This window comes from Micropterus dolomieu, linkage group LG04 (assembly GCF_021292245.1).
Source record: "Micropterus dolomieu isolate WLL.071019.BEF.003 ecotype Adirondacks linkage group LG04, ASM2129224v1, whole genome shotgun sequence".
Taxonomy (NCBI): Eukaryota; Metazoa; Chordata; class Actinopteri; order Centrarchiformes; family Centrarchidae; genus Micropterus; species Micropterus dolomieu.
In genome coordinates, this window is record NC_060153.1 from 10,743,672 (window position 1) to 10,751,435 (window position 7,764).

Genomic DNA, 7,764 nt, shown 5'->3' on the forward strand with positions numbered 1-7,764 from the left:
TGAGTCTCTTTCAATCTGACATTTTATAGAACAAAGTTAATCTAGAAAAAATTGGCAGATAAAAGGAAAAAAATAGAATTTTCAACTTCCAACAATTTCTAAAATGGGATTATTTTCCATTTAGTGTATTTTATCAAGCCTTGCAGCTTTTACACCTTACTGGTAAAGTGTTGTGGGTTTTTAACACTGCCTTACTTTAAGTTTTACATGTTTTAGAGAAAAGAAAAACAGACAATTAGAAACACCTCGTTACTGTACATAGTGTGAAAACACAATGTGAGTGGAGGGAAATGAAAGGGGAAGATAAGGTTACAGGTTATTCTGCTCCTACTGAATCTTTTTTTAAATAAACACACTAGGAACAAAAGTGTGTAATGAAGCATATAATGCCCTACACTGGACATCTGTGCTATTCTTATCTGCTCCACAGCAGTCAGCCAAGGCAGATTATTCTGTGTACACATTGTTAACAATTACTTTTTAATCTGCATTAGCGAATTAACATAATGACTGACAGTGGAACAGAAAGCTTATTTGTTTAGAGGCTCAGAAGTTTCTTCTCGTACCAAGCTGCATTCTGCTTTGATTTGACTCGTATGTAAGAAGTGAAGGAGGCCAAAGTTTGCCTTCTGGTGGTATTTAGCTGCTGTTTTTTAAACTTTATTCAACTTTGATGCAGTTAATTGTAGGTTCAAACTGTAACTGTGCCACCGAACTTGTCCTGAAAATTTTAAAATGAACAACTGTTTTCAGGGGTTGTGATGCTACAGGTTGCACAAAAATGAAGCCGGTTTGATGTGTAGCTCCCCACAAAAGTGAATTATTCAGTGTTTTCTTCAAGAGCCAAAGGCCTAAAGATGAAGAATAAAGCACATATAAACAGTTTTCTATCATATTACTGTTGATCAAGTCACTGGCTTTATGCACCCCACAGCAGGTGATACTTCAAAAAAAAAAAAAATACATTTCTGATGAATGTTTTTAGCCAAAATGTTGTAAATTGCAGCATTTGATGTAATTGTGTGTATACATGTGACATATCCTACATGTATGTGATTAATGTGCAGTACTAGAAAAATATGCTGTGTCCCAATTCAGTACTTTACAGTTGACGAGTATATTTTCTTAAAAGAGCCATTTTTTTTTCATCTGCACTTTTGGATATTGTTGTGCCACAATGCAATGCCAGAAGATAATGGAGGCGAAGCTACTCACATCTGCATACTATTAAAACAGCTTATTTGTTTAGAGGCTCAGAAGTTCCTTCTCGCAATGAAGTTGCCATGCTGTATTCTGCTTTGGGTTGACTCGTATGTGAGATGTGATGGAGGCCAAAGTTTGTCTTCTGCATAACGTTAAAACAACTAGCGGATGGCTTTGAAAAATCTTCAGGAATGCCTCCAAAAAACAATGTCTCAAGGTTGCAGATTGGCTGACCTCCACTGGGAAACCTCTTGACCTGTAAGTACAAAATTACCCCACTACTAACTGGAAAAAACGGAAAACTATGAAAATTAGTGTATAATATAAACTGTATGTAATTTGTATATTACGTGGGCACACAAGTGGCGTTTACATCATATGAAATAGATGGTAGAAATGGGGAATTTTACACTAGTGTTAAAGATGTTTGTGTGATTGCAGAGTTTGTGAGCGTTACAAAAGCTGTACATTAACAAAACTGCATCATATATATTAAATTTGAGTATTATAACCTCTACTTTGGCTGACATGACAGATCCATATTTGTTTTAGGCACTTTTTTATTGTCAAGTCAGAAAAGTCCCAGTCAAGATTACGACCTGGATGATAAACACTGTTTACAAGTCAGAAATGGATAATATTATCTTGATGACATGTACAGCAGGATCAATGAGGTTATTTAAAAACTTGGATTAGGTAGGCAAAGCATGACAACTAGGCTACAGCCTGTTGTAGAAAATATGAGGAATGTTTTATAGAAAGAAAAAAGTGAGAAAGTAGAAGTGAGTCGTGAGATCAAGCTCACTGCCTCAAAAGGATTTGGGTCATTTAGTAATAACCTTCTTGTAAATACTTCAGTGTCCACCTTAAAAACAATACAGTTTGTGCCTGTGCACTTAGTTTAAGATCTCTGCTCACATCGGGTTGTTAGTGAAAGTTGTTTTTTTGGAACAAAATTGGCATTATCACTTTGCTAACAAAGCAGCACTGATGACAGGTGTGTTACAGTTTTGAAGTCATTGTCGTGGCCAAAAAACTAGACCCTGAGCTGACAATTTATTCTGTCATACTAAAGACTTAACTTTATTTATAAACCCATGAACGGCTGACTGAGACCCACCCACAGACCTACAGCAGAGGCCTCATTACCAAGAGAGTGCAGGCTTCAGCCGAGTCAATCGTCTGAGTTGAAGAAACAAGAATATTCCTCGGAGCAGACGGCAGTCCTAATGAACTCACCAGGGTAATCTGCAAGTGCCCTTGCTCACACTGCAACACCTTATGACTAATGTATGTGAGGAGAAGTTTCAACAGTGCCAAAGTGCCCAGCATGTAAATCGGTCATTTACTTAAATGGTCACGATACATCTTATGTAAGATTTTTTTTTTCTCTTTCTAAATTTCCGCTCTGTTAGTAGGAACTAACATGCTGTGTACGGCAAGTCATTAACATTGCCAGTGAAATTTAACAATAGCGCAGGCTGCAACCTGCCAATTTCGATAATTATGTTGGTGTACCTAAAGTTGTGTAATCGGGAAGGTGCACAGGTGCAGGTTAGATTTGCTGCCCCTGTTTGTAATTACCTGGTTTGTTGGCAGCAGCCCTCAATGAAGTGCTCATCCATTCAATGTCATATTGCTCTTTTTAGCCTGAAAGTGCCAACAATCATTGTCTGATTGTTTCATTGATACCATTGAGCCAACTGGTTGGCTCTATCTCCATTAAAGCATTGGAGAGCAGCTGTAAGGATGAGAAATAAAACCAAGGGGCTTGACAGTAGCAATTTGCATGAGGCAGTATTGTTTTAATAGAACCACTGACTTTAGATTGCTTTGGGAATTGAGGGCAAGGATGAGGACAAAGGAGTGGATGTGTGGGGATCTTGGAACAGAGCCCTATTATTTTCTTAAATCAGCTGTGGATTGGTTTCTTCTTCAGACAGGAAAGGTTTTATTTGTCTGGTTTATGATGATAGAAAGACACAAGACAATGCTTCATACAGAGAGTCAGCTGCTCCTTTTTCATAATTGATGTTTTGATAAATTCTTTCAAATTACTGGCATCTGTTCAATGATGAGAGAATCGAGTGGCATTGTGTTTAGTTTTCTTAAATAATTCATGCTTTGCGGATTTAATATAAACCATTAATACTTAAAGGAAAAGCATGACATTGTGGGAAATATGCTAATTTTCTTTCTGGCGGAGATTTGTTGAGAAGGTCGATGCCACTGTTACATCTATGCGTTAATTATAAGACTACAGCAAACAGCCGTTTAGCTTGGCTTAGCACAAAGGCTGCCAGCAGCTAAAAAAGACAAATGCCTACCAGCACCTCTAAAGTGCACTAATTCATTTGTTATATATAGTAAAGTTAGTGATGCGAAAGCTAAAAATATAAACCCAAGTTGCTAAAGACTGTAGTTTTCCCTTAAAGACCCAGAAAACTTGGTTTCAAATATTAAATAATTCTCTGTAATTTTAAATATTAAAGACTAAACAAGCAGCAATCAAAGTAAACACAACACTGTCTTGAGGTATTATTTGTTAAGAGTTTAACATTCAAGTTTGCAAACTGTCAGTACACAGCATCACGTTTTTGGTATTGAGCCCCGCCTCCTTCAAACCCGTGAGAAGAGGAAATAATACAGAAATCACTGTGTGAAATAACCAAAACTCTTTTAACTGTCAGAGAAATGTGTGTTCATGTAGGACCCCATTATTTGTTTTAAGAAGCGGATAAAATAAGTTTTCAGAACCTTTAATGTCTGGAAAAACGCTGCCAAGCATCTAGACCAAAATCCATTTATTAACATCTTATTAACATTTACAGCTGCAGTCTTGATTAATAACCCTTTAACCACAATTAACAACTTATTAGTATACATAACTGCAAATAACTTCAGCTGGTAGTTTTTAGAACATGTGAAACCTGTGACCCTTTATTAATTAGAAAGTGAGAAAACCGAGGATAAACACCAGAGAAGGGCATTTTTACAACTTATTCATGGATGTCTTCATTTCCACCTGTGTTTCTTTTGCGTTTTGTCTTGATGCCTTTTTATATCTTGTGGTAATGACTTCAAATTGCCTTGTTGAAAGTGCTATGCAAATTAACTTGCTAATGGATTGTTAATGGCTTATAACTCATCTGTAAAGCATTAGTAACTTAGGTAAAGGCATTAGGTACAACTTATAAACCCTTTGTTAAGAGTTTCTCTTTAAAAAGTAGCACTTGCACCTCACAGTAGAGAAAAGGTGTGGATTTGGGAAGAGAAGGAATGAGTTTACATGGGTCTCTGTTGGTGGCCATATAATGACTGTAATGGTGAGCTTGCATGCTGGGTTATCATGTCTGACCAGTTGGTGTTGCGGCTCCTCATCATGTTTCCTCCCAGTGGGAACGACAGCAATGCGGGCTAATCCCTGGGAGAGATGGGTTTTGATTTGCAGGGGTGTATTTTGTGATATGAACATGGGAATGGGGGGGGGGGGGAGACCTTTAGTTTGCTTGTCAGCAACAAATGGTGTTTCCAAAAATAGGAACAGGACTGACAAGAATATGAAATCTAAAAACCAGAACTAGGCCTTCACAGGACTATTACAGTTCCTATTATGTGTGTCTCAGTATCATTTCATTAACAATCTGCCCCACAAACATTACGCTGTCCCGTCATCTCTTTTCATACCAACATTTATAAATGTTTTTCTCCAAATGTGCAACAACACCAAAAGCCAGGTTACCATAGAGTTCATGTTGTAGAGCTGTTTTACAGAGGCTTATTAAGTTACAGGGTTATAGTTAATGAATATAAGTTCCTCTGATCCTGTAATGTTTATTTTAATTTCAGTTTACACACTGGTGTGTTTGTATGTAGCTGGAGGATGGATGTATCTTTTTATGTGTCATGATTAGCAGCTCTAGGCGATGCCTTAGGACTTGAGATGCTGTAGAACATGAGGCACATTACAAGATGCATTACTTCTTCAACTTTAAAGACATAAAACAAAATAGCGCAACCCTCAAAAAGGGTCTGTGGAACTTCTGTAGAAATGCTTTATCGACTGTGTCATGGTTTTATTGATCCACTTGTTGATGTTTTGTGGACATTCATAGCTGAGCTTGGCCCTTTTCGTACCTGCTGTCTCCCTCAGAGCCCCTCTCGGTCTCATGATTTTTGAATTTGTTTCAGCCTTGGAGTTCCTGACTGCACAGAGGTAAGTTTACCTGTGCTTTTGTTCAGAGCAAGATTGAAGAACATCGCATTTTGCCGCATAATGGCTTCCTAACAGCTCAGAGTCTCATCAGAAAGGCAGTGATCCCCTCCTGCAGTTCATTCAGTCCCTTATAGCAGACTGCTGTGGAGTACCTCCTCACTGCTGCCTATCCGTCATACCCCAAGTGAATAAAACAGATCCAGTAATGTTAGATTTAACGCAATTTAAGCTTTTCTCTGTGTTGAGCCTTTATTAAATTGAGTGCTACTGTAGGTACGGGAGGGAGTCACGATGGGCAGGTTGATAGGTAGACAAAAATCCAAAGAGGGCAAAGCTCCTGTATAAAAAGGCTGAGAGAGAGAATCTCCTGTGATTTAAAGGTCACAGGTTTGATGCCAACAAAAGGGAGAAAACTGGAGCACTTTCGTTGGCCTTAAACCCTACAGGGAGTCGTATAACAGCCCAGCTTCCTGGTGAAGTATACTTGAGTAATAACTGACACAGCAGTCTGAACTCTGGTAAATGGGGAAAAAAATCTATACTGTATAGAGTTTGTTGTTCCTAAAATTCTAAAAATTAAATAAAGTGGAGTTGTTCTCCCCTCGTTTTGGTCTCTCACTCTTCCCAAGCAGGCAACTGGCCTTAGGCCCCAGACCCCCGCTGGTCTCTAAAACACCCAGATTCACTGTGTTGAAATTGGCTGTGGTAATTTGATGAACTGTAACTTTGTTTGGGATTATGGGAATAGACTCTACTATAGTACAATAATAGCTGGCCTTAAGTTGTGTCCTGTTTTTTTTACCTGGTCTTGAAGCTCTGAGTCAAAAATCTAGTTTTATAGGAATAGTTTGACATTATGGGAAATACGCTTATTTGCTTTCTTGCGGAGCTTTAGATGAGAATGTTGACTCCACTCCCACGTCTATATGGTAAGTATGAGGCGAATGAAGCAATCATCTTAGCATGAAGGCTGGAAGCAGAATCAGCTTCAAGGAATTGGATTCCAGTTTCTAGTGCCTTTCAAAGTACTTACACATACACTTCCAAAAACAATGTCCAGGGGTCTCATTTATAAATCTGTGCGTAGAAACCTCACTAAAAGTGTACATACACCAAAAAATATTCAGACTTATAAAACCGTGTGTACGCATACTTGTAAGCAAGTGCCCTTTATAAATCACAATCAACTTGAAATGTGGCGGATGTGAGGGAGCTCCATGGCTGACCCTTCAAACGCCCATAGTTGCCTGTAAATGGAAACGCCCCTCATCAATATGTACTGACTGCAGGAAGAAAAGAAGGCAAAATCTGACAGAAAAGCTACAAAATGAAATATAACTCAGTGTGACACTGACGTTCCTTTTAGTGAAGCTGAAGCATGTTGTTTGGTGGGTAAAAAATGTACCTTCACACAACACTTTTGCACCGGAGGAAAGGGGGCACCAGAGCTCCACCCCTTTATAACTGATCTGCAGGAAGGGGCATCCCTCCTGAATTGTGACGTCACTGGCTGGAGGCGGACACACACACACAAGAGGGGATGACCATGGTACTAATTTGGATTCCCCCCTGTTGGAAAAGAGATTAAACCAAATGCATTCCACTTGTGTTTAAACATTTATTTAGGCTACACAAACAGTCCACTCACTAAACAAGGCTGCCGGTGAGTTAAAATAAATGACTTGTTGTAAATGACATAAAATAATGTTATATTTCCATAATGTGTTTTTACAAGCAGCGCATCAGGCAATATGAAACTATGCTCTCCTATTTGCTCGACCGACGCATTGACAACGGCATCAATTTAAATGTAATTTGTCCTCCTGTTCACCTTCTTTAGGAGAATAAATTGTGCTGCATGCAAGTATTAATTAATATGATTCCAGATTAAACTGTACAACATATTTCAGGCGTTCTTATTAGGGGTCCAAGCCCGAGTGGGGCTGGGAACCCAGTGGCGGATATTAAAAACCTTACATCCACGCGTTCGGGGGATCAAGCTGAATCTCGTGGTATAGGCCACGCCCATTTCCGCCTAAAACTGTTTTTCGCTACATCGCGAAAACTGAAAAACCTATTTTAATTAACTCCTCCGAAGCCGCAAGTCCAATCGTCACCAAACATGGCACGGATAATCTCTGGACCAAGCTGATGAAAGTTTGTAGAGGAAATTTTGATCTGACAAAAAATGTCGCAATTATATGCTAGCAAACGTTTGCGAAAAACGCTACTAACAGGAAATTATGTCATATCTTCGCTTTGGAATGGCCGATCGACACCAAATTTGGAGCGTTAATGTGGGACGCCCCCCTGAGGGCCTAATTTGGTGCAACTCGCCCCTAGGT